Below are 19,619 nucleotides of genomic sequence, written 5' to 3'. Positions count from 1 at the left end.
AATAATAATAATAAAGGATGAACTTTCGACAAGTTTGTGCCAAGAAAATGAACTATCCCTTTTATCCTTTTTTGGAGCAAAATGGACAGAAATATATATATATATATATATATATATATATATATATATATATATATATATATATATATATATATTTTTTTTTTTTCTTTTTTCCTACCTCTTCTTTCATAGTTAAAAATAGAAAAAAGACAGCAACATAGTAGAATTGAAGAATAGGGTTCAACAGTCAAATCATAATTTGAATCAAAGAATATGAAAGAAAAAAGGAAAATACTCTTCAGAGTAAGATTCTGGTACTCATAGTCATGAATAACACAAGGGATATTTTGCATGCCATTTTTGAGGTTAGGGTTCTTCTCAATCAACAATGGAAAAGAGAAAGATAAAGATGAGGCTAGCAGTGAAACCTTATCTGGAATATTAGAAGAATTAGGAATAATCAAACCCTTGTGAACGGAGAAAGCCCACCCATCGTAGTAGATGAAATTTGGGAGAGTGGGAGGCACAGAGTTGAAGAAGAAACCTTTTGATGTTCAAACACTAACGTATTCTCTCTCACAAGCATTACAAGAAGATAAGAGTACTGAACTATTTTACTTTTTGTTTAGCCAAAATAAAAATAAATAAATAAATAAAAACAAAGAAAAGAGAAAGAGTACGGTACTCTTGTGTGCTTTCTAAGTGATGTCTCAAAATTTCATTCTTATCAACACGTATTGTTATTATTTAGGGATAAGTACTTTTTTCGTCTCCAAGGTTTGGGGTCAAAATCAATTTCGTCCCTAATCTTTTTTTGTTATTAAAATCATCCTCAAAGTTACAAAACGTTATAAAATCGTCCTTTTCTATTTTTTTAGACCAAATTACCCTTAACTATTAATAAAAATAATATTAAAAAAAATAAAACCCCACCCCACCCATACCCAGCATCTCTTCGTCTCTCCCCTCACCCCAAACCCACCCCCAATTTCCCTTCCTCCTACTCTCTGACTCTCCACCCCAAATCCCATCACATCCCATCATCATCATCAGTTCCCACCTTTCATCTTCTTCTTCTCATATCTTCTTTCTTCTTCATCTTCTTCTTCTTCTCATTCACAACAACAACCCTTCATCTTCTTCTTCATCTTCTTCGTCTTCACTTCCATGCGGTGCAGAGAATATCAAGCCCGTTCACTGTTGGAGCGGCCATAGCCTAGGATGCAGATCTTCTGGAAGAGCCAACCGGTGTCGGAGCCAGATCCGTGGGTTATGAAGATGGTGGCGGTGGGTCCCTTCTCCTCTACTTCTTCGCTCCCTTCGATTCCTCCCTCCGCACATGCTTCTCTTGCTTCGTTCCCATCCATCACCTTCGAGCTCTATCACCCACAGCTGCGACAGTGTCAGCGCCAGCAGCAGTAGGAGAAATTTTTTTATTTTTGTCACTTCCTTCCTCTTTTCGTTCTTCCTTTTTTAATTTTTTTTTAATTTTTGAAGAACATAAAAAATTTCTATTATTACTTATTTTGATCTGAAGTTGTAGCTGATGATGATTGTTGAATTGTTAAATCTAAAGTTTCTATTGATTTATTTTATGGTTGTTATTGAATTGGTTGAAAATGCTGAATTTGTTGTTGCTGTTGTTTTTGTTTTTGTGGTTGTGGTTGTTGTTGCTGAATTGGCTGAAGGGGGAGGGTGTTTTGTTTAAGTTTGAGAAAAAGAATTGGGGTTTGGAAAATGGAAAGTTCGAAGAGGAGTAGGAGGAAGGGATGGGGAGGGAACAGGGAACAAGGGAGTAGGGCGGCGGGGGATTGGAGTTCGAATAAGTAGGGCAGCAAAAACAGAGAGGAAAAAAATTGAAGTTGGAATTGGAGTTGGGGTTTTGAAGAGAGGGGCATGAGGGGTTACGGGAGTGGGGTGAGGGGGTGGGGGGTTACGGTGAGGGGTGTGGGGGTGAGGGAGTAGGGTGAGGGGTGGGGGTTAGTTTTGTTTTAATTTTTTAATTATTTTTATTATTTAATAAGGGTAATTTGGTAAAAAAATAAAATTGAAGTAGAAAAGGACGATTTTATAACGTTTTGTAACGTTGAGGATGATTTTAATAACAAAAAAAGTCGAGGATGATTTTGATTTTGACCTCAAACCTTAGGAACGAAAAAATTAAAGTACTTATCCCTATTATTTATATACATAAAAGAAGTATATATATATATATATATATATATATAATACAAAAAAGACATATACATATAAAAAAATAAATAAATAAATAAATAAATAAAATAAAGATAAAAAAATAAATAAACATACGTTTGTATATACTTCTTTTATTATTATAAACAACAAAATTTTTCACTTTCAATCACTGTATGACTTCAAGTGAAAAATTTTGGGGGGCATTGTATTAGATAAAATATAATTTTTACAAAAAAATTATAAAAAGAAATAATTAGTTACATGGTGATGTCTCCATATATAATATTTATATCTATTTTGAATTAAATTAGATCATTTGACAGTTGGTTATCTATTTAATTTTTGAAATTAACATCAAGCAAGAAGTACGGGAACAGTTACGGACAATTCAAATTTTCCGCAAGTAGTGTACAAATGGTAACTGTAGGTTAGTCTATAAATAAAGCTTTAGGAGCACATTGTAGGCAGTTCATTTCTTCTTGAAAAACACTTAAAAATCCAAAACGCTCTCAGCCTCTTGGTATCACAGAGTAAAATTGAGAATCTTAAGTAATTCCTCTGAACTCAAACACTTGTACTTTGCTTTTTTCCAGTTTTTATTAATAAAATTCATCTACTTTTACGTCTTCTTCTCTTTTACGTTCATGTTTCTTCTTTCATCTTCTTTTTAATTTTCTGTTTGTTTCAATTTCTGCAATTTACTTCGCCACCGGCATCTTGCATTTATATGTTTATTTGTTACTTTTATTCCTTTTAATTTTATTTGACGTTACAATTGCGATATTGATATACCCACATTTTTTTTAAACATTAACAAAATTTTGAGTAAAACAATAAGAATTCAAATTAGCTTGATATAATTTATAGCCACATTTTACTCTTCCCACCATATTCCACCTTGAGAGAGTAATCTCACACTACAAATGACAAGGTTCAAAACTATGGACATAGGACACCACACGATATGAGACACGCCGATACACGAATTTTAAAATTTTATAAGACACACGGGCACGTATATATATATATATATATATATATATATATATATATATATATATATATATAATATAAAGTATTTTTTAGATAAATTGTAATGATATTTTGATAATTTATTGATATTAAAACATAAATTAATTTCTTAATTATTTTTAATGTCTTATTTTAATTATATATAAAATATTTAAAATATTTTTTATTTTAATAAATAATAATATATACTATTTCTAAATTTATTTCAAGGATACATGCTAATAATAAGGCTGGACACACTGACACATGATGGTATTTAGGTGTGTTCAAGTGTGTGCGGAAAAGAATTTTTTATTTTTATTAAGACACGGTTGGACACAGCAAACACATGTGTCTGACGAATGTCGATGAGTTTCGCATCCGAAATGTGTCTGATATGAAGACATGACAACTTAGCGAAATGTCCGTGTTTCACAAATCTTTACCAATAAATTTTATTCTCTTTTGTGTTTTTTTCTTCTGTAGTGTACAAGAACTAAAAAATCATCACTAGCCATTGTGAGTGTCACTCTTATGAAGAACAAACTTTTTGATTTTATTTATATAGGACATACTTGTAGCAATATCGAATTAAGTAAATTCGAAATACTAATTTAAAAATCCTACCTAGTAATTCGAATCAATTAGGCTTGATTTACCTTTCACACAACATCCTTAGTAAATCAAAATAAGTTGTATCTGATATACTAGTGGATACCTTCCCCTATAAATCGAACTCATTTGATTCGATTTACCATTGTTGCGTGTTGTTAGAGGCTTATGGCTAGTAAATCAAATCTATGCGTGTCGATTTACTATGTCAAAAACATTAGACATACTAAATTAAATCTAATTGATTCCATTTATATTGAAAAAGTGTAAATTGAATTTAATTTATTGAATTTACATAAAGTCAAACGAGACATGCATGTAACCATATTCAGTTTAGAATATCCGTATAATTTTGATCGTTATTCAATTTATCTATGTAAATTACCCCATTCCTTCCTTTTGGTGGTTTTTTTTTTTTTTTTTTACATTATTGTTCATTACATTATGCTATATGAAATTCGAGCTAAAGATTATTTTACTATTATACCATTTTCTTTCCCTCAAGTGAAAATAAAACATCTAATGGAGTAGTTTAGAAATCTATATATGAAATTTTTAGGTTTAATTATTTTCTTAGTCTCTAATTTCATCAAATTTACAATTAGATTTTTATACTTTTTTTTCAATTAGGTCTCTACACTTTTTTTTTATTTTGTAATTAGGTCTTTTCATGTTAAGAACGTTATAATTAATGAAATATTTCTCATTAAAAATACGTAGTCAAAAATATAATTAGATTTTTAATTGTGAATACTTTCAATTTGTGGATAAATATTCAGTTAATTCTTAACATTTTAACACTAAAAATGACTTAATTAATTACAGAATTAAAAATAATACAAAGACTCAATTGAAAAAAAAATAAAGATCTAATTATAAATTTAGTAAAATTATAGAAAATAACAGAATAATTAAACCAAAATTTTATTATTCAAATATTTAGAATAACTTTTCTACATTCATACCCAGTCATTTTGAAATTTAGAGGAGTGCCATATTATGGTGATTTATAAATTATGATTGTCATTTACTAGGATTTGTCCTTTTTAAAATTTTTATTGGTTGATGACAAAATTGTGATTGCAAAAAAAATATGTCTTTTTTGTAAATAAAGTAAGTATTATTAATATAGCTTGCCTCCATTTCTAAATGTTTGTTGTTTTATTAGGACTTAATTCCTAATTATGTTCTTAAAATTTAAAGTATCATTATTATTTTTTAAAATATTTTATTTTATTATATTTTTAAATTAAGACTTTTTTCTACAAATATTTATTATTATTATTATTATTGTTATTTTTGTTGTTGTTGTTATTGTTGTTGTTGTTGCTCTTTTGATCATATTAGAAGAAATGAATATTTTTAGAAAAAAAATAATTTAATTTTGACTGTAAAACTAAAATATCATAAAATAAGATGTGTAATAATAAAAATTGTACGTTTTAAATGTTAAATATAAAATTAAAATTAGTCCTAAAAAAATCATTATATAATTTAAAAAATTTTGAGAATAAATTAAATGATTTAGCTAATATATACTTTGGGCATATAATAAGATTACTATTAATAAAAAATTTAAATTTTTTTTAATAAATACAAAATAAATACATTAAAAATTTAAAACATGTGCTTTTAAGATATAAAATAAATAAATCTTAAATTAAATTATTAAAATATTCTAAATTTTTCTTGGTAACTCAAACATGTAATTATGAGAATAGGGTTTTGCTAAGAGCACCATGGTTATTTATATTGAATTTTTTATAGTTTTTTATGTTTTCTAATATAATAACAAAAATATTTGATAACAAAAAAATATTAACAAAAAATAATCATAATTTATTTTATTTAATATTTATTAATTGTTACAACAATTAATAAATATTAAATAAGACAAATTTTGACTTTTTTTTTATCTTTCTAGCATTACCAAATTTAGAGATTGGTAGTGTGAAAAAATAAATATCAAACACTTTTAGGGTAAAACATCTAAACAAAATAAATGAAAACTAATATTACGTGATAGTCCTAGATGATATAATGTTACATGCATGCCTTGTTTGTGTTTATATGTAAATCGAATTTGTTAGACTCGATTTAGGTCATATCAAGGTAAATTGAATCAATATGATTCGATTTAGTAGGGTTAGGTAAAAATCGAGTTAGTTAGGTTAAATAGGTGACATGACTAGCACATAGTAATTTGAAACAATGGATTTCAAATTACATCCATAGTAAATCGAAACAAGTGGTTTCGATTTACATCACCTACTAAATCAAATAGAGTTGCTTCGATTTATATGTGTTGGCGAGCATAGGTAAATAGATTCGATTTACTAACATTACACCTATATATAAAACTCAAATTCAGTTGCTTCAAATTATAATTCACAATCTCCCTCCCCACCCATACGCACCTTAGAGAGAAAATTTTGACAATAACACCACAAGATTCAAAACTGCTAACATGGAGGACAACTAGGATCGTATTTATCGGTTGGACGGGTTTGTCCATATTGCTAGTATCATCAATGAAGAGATTAGTGAATAAACTTTTTTTAAAGATAGATTAAAAATGTTATTAATATTAAGCTGCTTAGAGTATTTCTTTATAAACATTAGTTAGAAATTAAAATTTTTAAACTACAAATGACAGTTAGAGTAGTGATTATAAATATCTATTTATTAGAGTAGTGACTAGAGAGTCTCTTAGAATTTGTAAGGTATACATGTTCTAAGTTATAAATATTAAGTTAAGTAGTGAAAATTAATTTAGTTAGGATTTAAATTAAGGGTAAATAATAATAGTAATTGACAATTGTGGTATGTCTTACATTAATTATTTTTGTTGGAATTTTTCGCATTAGGTCCTTGTAGATTTAGGTTGGAAGTGTCTTTTTTAACTTGTAAGATTGTTTGTTTTGATTTAGAGAATTTTTTTCGATCAGGACATATTATTTAATATTCCTTTAGTGAACTTTTTTCTTATAATTCTTAGAAAGAATTTTTTATTGTTTTGTAGCCCACCAATGGGTCACCAGCATGCGAAGGGAGCATGGTATGTCCTCAGATGATAGGATCGTACCATATTTACATATGGCTGGTTTATACCATCTTACGAGACTACACGAGACCTGGTTTAGATTGGATGAGCCATTAGTGAGTGTATTTATAGAGAGATGGCATCTAGAGACGCATACTATTCGAGGAGTGCATGATTACGTTGCAGGATGCAGCGTACTAGCTAGGACTGTCGATCGATGGTGAATACGTCAATGGATGTCTGACAAACTTTGAGAGATACATCGACGGTGCCTGTCCATCTTGAGCTTGGTTTGAGGAATTGTTGGGTGTCTTACCTCCTTCAAACTGCATCGATAAGTTCGCTATGAAATGTACTTGGAAGCAGGAGACATTCAGTGAGCTGCTCCAAGACGCGGACGAGGATACGGTGAGGAGGTATGCAAGAGCATACATCATGATGTTGTTATCGACTCAGCTTTTCAGTGACATGTCTGGTACACGTCTTCACATCTGTTGGCTACCGTACATAGCCAGGCTAGAAGACGTGGGTAGATACACTTTGGAATCAGCTGCTCTTTCATAGCTCTACCGGTGCATGTGCCGTGTGGCTTATAAGAATGTGGTAAAGTTGGCCGGTCCGTTGCAGCTCCTTCAATCATAAATCTTCTGGTGGTTCCCTAGTTTTAGGCATGATAGGTTAGATGCCTTTCATTGGTCATTGGCATTGAGGTAATTTATGTTTATGGTTGTTATGTGCGTTAATATTTTTTCGGTTTATGGTCGTTGTTGATAACATGTCTTGGGTCACAGGTGGTTAGGTTTTCAGCCAACGTTGAACGAGAAGGGACCTCGAGTTGTGCATTACAAGCTCAGGATAGATTTAATTCGGGTTGGGAATGTGAGTGTTAACCTTTCATACTTTTTATTCTTCAGTTATTTTGTCTTTTTACTGTTTACAATAACATGAGAAAACCATTTCTCTTTGCAGTTTGCGTGGATGTCATATAGCTCGCCGGATGTCGTTCAGGTTGTGCATCCCGAGATACTAGGTCCACATCATATGTCGTTATGGAGGTCTATGACGGCATTGATCTACTTTGCTGTCATAAAGTGCCATCAGGTGGATCGGGTGCTACCATAGCTTGGTAGAGTACAGCATCGACCGCGAGCTACACTCAACATCAATTTCTTGATGTCGAAGGATGGCAAAGGCAGCAAGCTATAATTTCTCTCTACCTTACAGAGTTGGCACATTCATTGGACCAACAGGGTGCAGCATGTGTTACGATTTGATGCTGTTCTAAATCCAGGCCCGTCACATGCGTACTTAGAGTAGTGGCATCATCATCATCATCATCATGCAGTGCATCTTCGACACCATCTGGTGCTCCACCCTCCCTGGAAATCGGGATCATAACAAGAGTACCGACCATCGCAATAGCAAGCTCACCAAAGGGTCGATTATCACCTATTTTTCTGTCACAATCACGGTTTAGATCAGCTGCGAAGGACAGAGATGCAACCAAAACTGCCTCAAGTGCAATCATAGTCACAGATGATGAAGAACCAACAAGCATTGAACTAGAGGCGGTTGGCATTGCAACAGATTGGGAATTACGGTTCGATCCTCCTGAACTACAGAGCACGTCTACAAGCTTGGCAAATAGCTCAGGGGTCCTCACCTCGAAAAACTAACGATGACAGTATAACAAAACTTGCAAATCTTTGTCACTGTCTATAACGGAGGAATCGTACTTCACACCATCATGTAAAACAGAAATTGGAATTCTATAGAATAACTTCTCTACCCGTTTGATGCCATTCAGTCCTAGTTTTTGGATTATAGTATTCTGAAACTCGTAGAAGATTTGATAAAAAAAACACTTAACGGATCCTTATTAGTAAATTTTATTCTAGATCGTGTTTTTTTCTTAATCGATCTTCTATAGTACACAAAAACTAAAAAACTATCATCACTAGTCATTGTGAGTCCCACTATAATGAGGATTTCACAATTAGCTCCTATTTATATGCGTAGCTATTATAGTAAATCAAATTAATGTAACTCGATTTATAAAATTTGCATATATATATATATATATATATATATATATATATATATATATATATCGAATCAATGAGCTTCGATTTATATATGTGACACCACATGCAAATAAATCAAATGTACTTGATTCGATTTACACATGCAAAATTCTATTCACATAAATCAAAATTCTATTCACATAAATCGAATCCATTAATATCGATGTATGTGTTCCACTGCTAAAATTCGATTTATATAGTGTATGGCTAAATCGAACTATGTTAATTCGATTTACATGAAAAAAGGTTAAATCGAGTTGATTTGCTTCGATTTATATAATTTTATTGTCAAAATTGGACATATATGTAACGTTATATCTTTTAGAACTATCATATAATATCGATTTTCATTTAGTCTGTTTAGATATTTTACCCTCACTTTTAAAGTAAAATAATAAAACTCACGTATAATAAAAATGATAAAATTAATGATTAATTTTTCACTCTAGATAATCTTTTTTCCTAGCACGATGATATAAAAGATTTATTTTCGATATTTAGTTTCATAATGAGGAACGCAAATTTGTCAATTTGAAATATATTTGATTCTCTAAAATGTCTAACATTTGGAAATATTTCTTGTGGGTTTATCCATATTTAGTTGCAGAAATAAAATCAAGTCATAATATTTTTATAATTAAAAAAAATTAATTTTCATGTATAAAATAATTTTACATAAATATATCTAATTATTTAGTCAATTTGCCATATCATTAGAAATAAATAATTTTAAATTTACTATTTAAAAAATTCTAAGTATATAAATTTAATTAAAAGATCGTATAAATTTTTTTATTTTATTTTATCGATAAATTAAAATTAAACTAATAAAAAAAATAGACAGTTAATCATACAAAAACTTTTGTTAACAATTTTAATATATAAAAGATGATTACTTCATGAATGTATCAACACATAAACAAATAAATTATCATTTATATATTTTTATTGAATTCGAATGAAATCTAAGAAATGCTATAAAATATGGACATTTTGCTGAATTATTCTATCTGTGTATTGAACGCATTTTGGATACGACACTTATTAATATTTATTCAATATGTATGTGTATTTTCTATATCCAACTTTATCTTAATAAAAATTATTTTTTTTTTAAATATATTTAAACACATCTAAATATTATCATATATTAGTATATTTAGTCATAGTCTTAATATGTATTCTTGAGTTTAAAAATAATTTTTGTTATTATTTATTAAAATAAAAATATTTTAAATATTTTATATAATTAATTTATAATTTAATATTAATAAAATATAAAAAATTATTATAATTTATCCAAAAATAATATATATATATTACCTACATATTTTATAAAAATTTAAAATTTATATATATGTGTATTTTACTATTTTATATTGTATCGTGTCTTGTGTGTATGTATGTATCGTGACAAAAATGTTTAGAAAAACCTGTCTATTGGCTTTCGGATTGCCCTGTATTTTAAAACCACCAGAATAAAATTGATAACATCACATAAAACAAGGTAGGGCCAGACTGAATAGTAATGTGAAGAAAGAAAAGTTCTGACAAATCAGCAGTAACCCCATCAAAGACAGCCAAACAAGTAGCATGTCGTGATTTGGGTTATTCATTCTCAAATTTCTCCCCTGAAAAAGTATTTTTTTTTTTTTATAAAAAAAAAAAGCAATGCTACAGACCCATCAAATCAAATTATGAATTATTTGGTACACTTCAGTGTTTATCAATTTAGGGCATCACTTCATTGTCCTTGGTTCGTTTATCCTGATCCATTCAAAAGGCTCGGTACTGTTAACTTGAATTCAGAATTACACTTCAACCCCCTTTCTATTTTTTTTTTTATTTTTCACAGATATTTTTCAATTTGACAGTCTAAAAAAGGCTAATTCTTTACCTTCGAGTTTTATTTAAAAACTTACCGATAACCAATTAATCGTTACGTACACGGAAAAATTCAACTTTCGGATACTTTCTTAAACAGACAAATAAATTATTCACTCAACTAACCCAATTGCACTTCAACCTTTCATTTTGCAATCCAAAGGTAGAAAATATTGGACCATTACTCATGGTCCGGCACAAACTAACCATATTCTTCTATGTATAAATGAAATTCCTCAACAGAATGTGACTACGAATCTAATCTAACAAAAAATTAATAACAGGCATTTGAAATTAAGAGATCTACCATGTGTACATGTTACTAAAAACTTAAAAAGGATAACAGAAACAGGATTTGTCACTAAATATGACACTTCCCTAAAATGTAAGACAGCAGTAGCTTATAAAGTATTAACCGTCTCAATCTCGTCAATGACGGCATTGACAATTAGAGAACTCACACGATATTGAGTAATGAGCTGCCTCTTCAAATTGAGAATTTGCAACGATCATACTGACTGATATAAAAGAACACAGCCTTAGTGGCGTTCTTATTGTGATAACTTTGTTTCGTATACTCTACTAAGTAGTAAGTACATTCTGATGAACCTCTTCCTGGCTGCTGCTAACAAATGAATCTAAACAAAGAAATACACAATGTGAGATCATATATAACAATTTTTATGGCTAATTGTAATTTTGTATCTATGAATATTTTCATCCCGTTCTAATTTCCAAATCAAACATACTCTATATAATATCTATGAATATTTCCAGTATAAAAATGTGATGTGCACAACAAAAATCAGTCACTATTTATATAAATACATGTGTTATTTAATTTATTTTTAATTTATATTCTATATTTTAACATATATTTTATACAAATAACTGACTGATTTTTTATATATGTATAATATAGTTGTTTCGGGATATATGAAAGGGGAAATTGTGTGTAATAATTGCATGTAAATCACATTTTCCCCATCATACTCACCAAAAATGGTCTTCTTTTAAGTCAAGAAAGCTAGGTACAAAGCAATTGCATTCATCCTAGTATACTAAGCTCCAAATTGTTTGTTGACAAGGTTCACCAACTTCAACGCTCTAGAAAACTTTTGGTTAGACTATATAAAGTTGATCAAGGGCTAGGCCTAATTAAGTATACGTTTAGTCCTCAATATTTAATTTGGTGTCTTAATGAAAAGTGGTCTATATATGATGTTTTTACTAGTATATTCAATATGATTATATTCTACCGAGAAATAAATAGTATTATCCTTTTTCTGGGTTGGTTTAGTGGTTTACATAGATAGTAGCTATTAATTTGCACAATTTGATACCCTGACAAGGTTAGAGGAGAGAACACAAAATTGAGAAAGCTTTTATATACATATATAATAGCACTATTTATCACATATGACATTACACAAAAGCAAACATAATGACAATTTAAATTTTAATATACTCACTAGGAGCTTCAAAGAAGATTCAGTTGAAACCATTGCCCGTCCAGAAAAATTTCCCCGGAATCTCGTACCTATCAATTGGAGCTTAAAACAGAAGCCAAAATATATAAACAGATATTAGCATGAAAAAAGAATGAACTCTCACAAACCATACACACAATCAAATGATTCAACAAAGATGTTGATAAGACAGATGAAATAAATTCAAAACATGAACATAGTAATAACTAATAAGTTTGGATTCATATTAACACCACATGAGCTATTCACCACACAACAAAGAACACCCCCCACCACCAAAAAAAAGACACTGTTGAGTTGATGCCTTAAAAAGCTTTAAACTTAGAAAGAAGTTGTTATTATTATTATAAAAATTTTAATTCAACACAGAATTCCTGAAATAATAATGAAAACTTTCAAGCCAATCCGCCAGGTAACTTACCCCTTTTCCAACACGGCAACCCGTTCCACCATCTACGATATTAGCTTTCAAACCGTCATCTTGCTGGTGGGAGTGTATATATTGTCTCCATCAAAGGTCGGTTCAAAAGGAGAAAAATTAAGTGGATGCAATTTTGGAGGGACCTGTTGGCTGATCAACAGCTATCACTGAATACATAAATAAATATTTAATTAATTTTAGTTGGATTCACAGTCCTTCAAATAGTAATGTTATATGATTATCTTTGTAAACACCACTTTTGTATACTTTGTGTTTTTTAATATTAAAAGTAATTGAAAGAAGCAAGAACATAAAGTTTGTCTTTCTATGATCTACAAAAAATATATATATAAAAAAAAAAGTTTTATTTTAACAAAATCCAGAACAAAATGTTCCGATGAATGTTTAACTGGAATTAATAGAATGATTGCTTGATTAAGATGCAACCCAGTTCTAATAGAATGAAGAGCAATTACTAGATTGAATAGTATCCATTGCTAGAAATATAAATTTAATCTCCATTCATGCTTCAGAATAATGATTTCAGAAGGTGCATTTCTCCAACAAAGCCCTATTTAATCTCTTTACTGTCTTTTTGCTGGTGGGAGTGCATATATTGTCTCCACCGAAAGATGATAATAATATATGTGAAAAGAATCCCTGAAAAAATATGGATAAATCTCCATAAAAATAATTTTTGAAGAAGACTTTGAACAACATAAATAAGGTAAATAAAGTAAATTTATATATACGTATCATCACTAAAAGTTTTAAAGTTTTCTTTCTTATACTTTCACTTTAGTAATCTTATCAACAAAAAAAAAAACATTTAATTTTCACAAAACTAAAAACGAACGAAAAGATGGTAACGAAAACACATCACTAATTTGCTGAGCCAAAATCCTTCTATAAGGATAAAGTTTCCTAGGAACATAAAATCACAAAGTTAAACTAATTGAATTCATGGTTAAACAATCAGCTCTCTAGGAAGAAATGCTGCCGGAAGAAATAAGCATATAGATTATTTATTGGATGAAAGAACTAGTTGGTATACTGTAGTTTCATTTTGATTTAAAGAATAGGAAGCATTTCAAGAATTTCAAAAATATTTGTGTTGCAATAGTTTTAGTCAGTGATATAATCATAAAATATAAAAAACATTTTGAGTGTACTACAGAATTAAGTGTTCTAATAATTTTAGCCTTTGATCCTAATTATAAAATTAATCTTGGCCATTGATCTTAATCATATATATATATATATATATATAAAATGTTTAATGACAAAAAAATTAACCAAAAATAACTAAAACTTGTCTTATTCAAGATTTATTAATTTTAACAATAATTAATAATTTTACATTAATTGTTAAAATTAACAAATATTAAATAAGAGAAATTTGAGTTTTTTTTTTTTTTTTGTCTCCTTAACATTGTTGTTATATATATAAATATATCATGATTTCGATCAATAGTTAAAACTACTAGAACACTTAATTTCATAATGCACTTAAAATGCTTTGTAAAATATATACATAATTGAGATCATTAACTAAAATTATTGAATATTTGAAAATTTTCCTAAAGCATACTATGGAGATTGCTAATGCTCGATTCCTTATCCAAGACATTGATTTCACATTGGTATAATGATTCTTGTTTTCCAACATTTTAACATGCTTATGGGTCGGACAGCACGTTATCTCTACAAGGAAGAAGTGTACGAACAATCCAAGTCTTTGCCCATATTTATCATCTGCATCAAAGAAGAAAAAGTACAGGCCGGCTGCAGCTTTTGTATGCATAAAAATCAATCAATATCAAGAGAAATCCCAATAAGTTTACTCGGCCAGCATTATTATTGTTACATCATATCACAATACACCAGAGAGGGAAAAAAAAAACTGAACTTCCAAAACCATATTTATTGCTCCTTGAATTGATGATTAAAAGGATGCTCATATAGTCAAACAATTTGGTCAGTCACAGACACAAAACAAGCAACTGTAGAGTTAGGTAGATAGGGTTTATCAGATCATAAACCACCAAAAATATTTCAAAAAAGAAAAGGATAAACTAAAACAAAAAAAAGCAATAAATATTAAGAACAGAAAAGAAACACCCCTTTTGAAATTCTTATTGTCCAAGAATATAATGAAACCAGAATCTATGCATCATAACGTTGAGTTGCAGGAAAGAACAAACACATAGCCAACAAGAAGAAAGTTAGAAACAGTAACAGTTACCGAGTAAAGGAACCACTGGCATGCACAAGATCTAGCAAAAAAAATACATGGAAAGGGACGAAATCAGCATAATTGTGATGTCCATTGAAGCAAGGAGAAAAAATTGGTGAGGACCATGCTATGTGACGTGAAATGGCTCCATGCTATGTACTGCTATATATCAAAGTTATTAAAAAACAAGATAAAAGGGGAAATGTTAGTATAAATATATTTATTAATATTAATTTTAAAATGTTGGGGGTTCGTTGATCCTGGCAAGCAAATAGGGCTATTGCATCAAAAGTCACGCTTTTCCGTTTGATAACAACAAAGATAATTTATAAAAATTACTAATGGAACCACGAGCAATGATTAAAATAACAAAATTGAAAGACACAGTAAAGAGATAAAAATAAAAACAAGGGCTAAAGAAAGAAACAAACAAAAGCTTCTTCCTTTTTTTCACTGTTTGATAATGATATAACCTGGCGCAGTAGTCAGTGATGGTCGCTGGTCTGCTTGCTCCGCCAAAATGTCGAGAGAGAAAGAAAGAGAGGGTTAGATTTTGGGTTTGGGGGTTTGGAACGAAGCAGAGCCAGATGCAGATGCAGATCACACGAGCGGTGATTTTCATTTTTTCCGGCACTGGAAGCTGACAGAAGGAGAAGTGAGCACGCAAGAGCAACGGTATAGAATTATAACGAGTGCTTCTGTGTGCTCACTCTCTTCTGTCAATTTCTATGTTCCAAGAGAAAATAAATAATCAAGAGCCCAGGCTGCAAAACATGCCCAAATTTGGAAACCCTCACACAAAGAATATACATAACATCTGTTCTATTACTTTCATTATCGAAACAGATCTGAAGCATTAACCGATAAGAATAGAAGAAAACGAAAATGTCCATGATCCACACAGCGTATTCTTATTTTAAGAGACAATTATTAGAAGATTTCAGAAATTAGGGTTTCCTGCATAAACAGGAACAAAAAAGGAGGAAGAAAGCAGGGATTAAGAAGGAGAAAGGAAAGATGAAAAGACAAGAACCACAGACTCCAAAGTCCAACCGTATTCCCTCTCTCTATTCTCTCTCTTCATTCATTGTGAGGATGGAGGAGGTGGTGGTGGCCTTGGTGGTTAGGCATGCAACACGTAGTGATGCAGCGGCGATGACACGTAGCGAGATCGGTTCAGATTCAGAAGTTACGGTTACAGAGGAGAGAGTGCGGCGAGGGATGATAGAAGTGAGTGAGTGAATGAGTGGTGTGTGTGTGTGGGGCTGAGACGAGACGAGACCCGTTCCAACCAACAAACCCAAAGAAAAAATGTGAAATGTGAAACGGGGAGATGGATTGCAGCCTTTTGCGTCAATTGAGACCCTTAAATAGTTAAATGCGCTTAATTAATCTTCTAAATGCTTTTCTTTCTTCGCCAATTTCAGCTGCAAATCCGTTATTATCATAATCCTTCAGATATTCTTCTATCCTTTTGCTTGGAGAGAGAAACGTTTACCATTCCTCACTTTAAAATTATTTATTATTTATTATTTATTATTTAGAGGATGTTCTTTTTTTAAAAAAAAATGATAATACTGCTATTTTAAATTTGATAAAATTTTGTTACAATTTTTTTAGATTTTTTTGGGTGTCTATATTTTAATCTAATAGTAGTATTAGTGTATTATCAATTTAGAAACAACAAATTAAAATTCATGCTTTTATTTTTTATACTTTTTATTATTTTTTTTCTCTTGTTTCTTAAACATTTATCATAATAAATCAAATTATATATATAATGAGAATATAAAAAAAGTTAGTATATGAATTTTTTAAATATCTTTTATTATATATAAATCAATTATTTCCAAAAATTTGAATTTAAGACCCCTTAATTAAGTTATAAGTAATTTATTATCTCAACTAGTTCTATTTTATTTTACAATATGTGCACACCGAATATTTTTATTTATTTATTTTATTACTTTTACGCGTATTTAAATTTTAATAAATAAAAGACACTGGTGAATGTAAAGAAGATGTTACACTTCTGATATAATATAATAATAATATATTAATAGGTATTATTAATTTATTTTTTATTCGTTGAGTATGATAATAATAAATAAAATTATTTAAGATGATAAATATTTTACTCTAATAAAGAAACTTTTAGTTTAAGGTCTAAAAATAGTAAAATACTTTTTTATAAATTCTTATTATATCCAATTTTTCCATATTTCTATTATATAATGTGAATATAATAATAATTTCTCTTAATTCTTTGATTAGGTGAAGAGAAAAAATAAGAAGATAAGAAATAAAATTAGTTTACATTTTTTTTTTTGGAAAAACAAAATAAAACTAAACGAAGAACTATACCATCAATCTAAGGAGAGAGATCCCGAACATTCTCAGAAAGAATAGAACAAACAGTTTGAGCCAAGAAGTATACAGCAACCCTTAAACTACTAGAATGGCACAAAAGTGCATAAGCCAATATATGCCCACTACTTTTAATGTTTTAATAAAAATCTAATTGAGTGAAAACTGAAAAGTAAATTCATCATTAATACATGAGAAAATTATACAAATTTTACAATTTTTTAATTAAATGTTTATATTTGTAGTACTAATATAAGTGCTTTAATTAGGAAAATTGTTTATAAACCTCCTACACCTCCATCGTTTGGCGCATAGAATTAGATATAAAATTAGTGTTTGAACTTGGAATTGGTTCCACACCATTGAATTAAAACGAACTAAAAAGAGTTTTTACTAATTAGTTTTCTTAATTAACGGTCATATTTATCAAAACATCCTCCAGTCTTCTCTGGTGTGAATAGTGTTATAGATAGGGGGCTACTATTTTTCGGAAGAGGGCAAAAACAGGGTATGTGAGAAGTGAGAACCCACAAAGAGTTGAATATGCGCGTGACTATGTAGAAAAGGGAAAGGGAAAATATGCAGAGAGGATTCATTGGCTATGATTTGCGTATGGTTTGAGGAGGAATGTGGTTTACCTCAGCTTACCGGTGTTAAAAGATGGGTTTGGTAAAACTTTATTTATAGTATTTATATATATTTGATAAATTAAATTAAAAATAATTTTTAATAAATATAAATAATAATTATTATTTTTTATAAAATAATTTTAAAATTAAAAATATTATAATAAATTTAAAAATTAATTAATATATAAAATTATATTAAAATTTTTAATTTTAATAATTATAAGTTAATTTTAAAATTTTTACTTTGAATAATTTTAAAAATATTTTTATCTTATAAAAATTATAAATATAAATACATAATTTTTTTAATTTATTAAATATAAAATAAAAAATTTGTATTTTTAAAAAATTTTACTACACCAAATCTTATGCTAATATTATGATTTATATGAGTATTAAGAATAGAATAATATTATATATTTAAGTTTTCTTATGAATTAAATTTAGTTAAATTAAATAATAAAATTAAAAATAATATTAATCATAATTAATTTTTATTATATTATATTAATTTAATTAAATTTAATTAACAAAAAAATTAGATGTATAATATTATTCATGAGGAAATTACTTAGTTGTAATATACTAATATCCTTCAACAAAGACACTGTTTTCTAAACGGCAAATAATAGTTTTATTGTTGTTGTTGTTTACAAGAAGTGCCTAATGGCCCAAAGGAAGAAATCTTAAAAGTAGATTTTTTCTCTTTAGTACAAAAAAAAAAGGGTCAATTTTTCAATAATTTGAATGGATAACTAATGTTAAATAATTTTTGAGGAATAAATTCTCTCAATTCTTTTAAGTTGTGTTGTTAAAATTTAATTAAAAATTTAATTTTTTTCAATTAATATCATTCAATTTATTAAAATTATTTTTTAATTTTAAATACCAAACTCAATTTTAAATTTTAAATCTTAAAAAAAATAAGGATTACAAAAATAAATTTATATAAAAAATTAATTAATATTAATTAAAAGTTACTTTTATATATTTATTCTATTGTTAAATATAATTTTTTACTGTATAACATCATCACTCATAGTTGTTTTGTTCACCGAAAAATATTTGAGGGAGAAACTACACTTTGACAGCAGTACAGCACCAGTTGAAAAAAAAAATCAATAAAATCAATTCATCTCTGTTCATCCTTTTAGTCGACTGAATCGTTAATAAAGATTACTAAAAAATTCCAAACCTAAATATTAACAAATAGAATAAATATACAAATTAGTCTTTAATATATATATATATATATATATATATATATATATATATATATATATATATGAATTTGATTTTCTTTTGGTCTAGACAGGTAAAAGATTAATTTATCGCAGATAAAATTTTCATGTAAAAGTTTGTCGCTAACTAATAGATTGCTACTTATACAATACAAAATTTAAATTCTCAATTATTTATTTAAACAAACGAATAAACTTTTCGACTAACCCAAATTAATCTGGTTAGAGATTCAATCTTACACTACAACAAATAAAGATTTTTGCAACGGTCGAAAACCGTTGTTATAGATTGAAAAACCGTTCCTAAAACTTTAGGCAACGCTTTGACAACGGTTTTTGACCTGTGGTATATGCAACCGATACCAATACTCATAGGCAATAATTTTTTACCTAAAGCAACAACAA

The 19,619-nt window shown here is 28.7% G+C and overlaps 1 long non-coding RNA gene across 3 annotated transcripts; it reads right to left on the bottom strand.

Annotated features, from left to right (window-relative positions):
- Positions 1-10,945: 10,945 nt before the first annotated feature.
- On the bottom strand, positions 10,946-16,317 carry LOC107623280 (uncharacterized). 3 transcript variants are annotated; one of them, XR_015907669.1, is made up of 6 exons: positions 15,451-16,317; positions 14,987-15,017; positions 14,333-14,496; positions 12,742-12,908; positions 12,303-12,383; positions 10,946-11,468 (listed from the first exon to the last, which is right to left on the bottom strand). It is a non-coding gene; the product is annotated as an uncharacterized LOC107623280 (long non-coding RNA). The 3 variants fall into 3 exon arrangements; XR_015907668.1 differs by lacking the exon at positions 15,451-16,317 and having other exon boundaries at positions 14,987-15,136; XR_015907670.1 differs by lacking the exons at positions 14,333-14,496; positions 14,987-15,017; positions 15,451-16,317 and adding an exon at positions 13,218-13,401.
- Between the last annotated feature and the right edge of the window lie 3,302 nt (positions 16,318-19,619).

The sequence above is a fragment of the Arachis ipaensis genome, chromosome B10, assembly GCF_059453495.1.
Source record: "Arachis ipaensis isolate K30076 ecotype BB chromosome B10, ASM5945349v1, whole genome shotgun sequence".
Classification (NCBI taxonomy): domain Eukaryota; kingdom Viridiplantae; phylum Streptophyta; class Magnoliopsida; order Fabales; family Fabaceae; genus Arachis; species Arachis ipaensis.
This window is presented reverse-complemented; position numbering and strand designations above follow the sequence as displayed.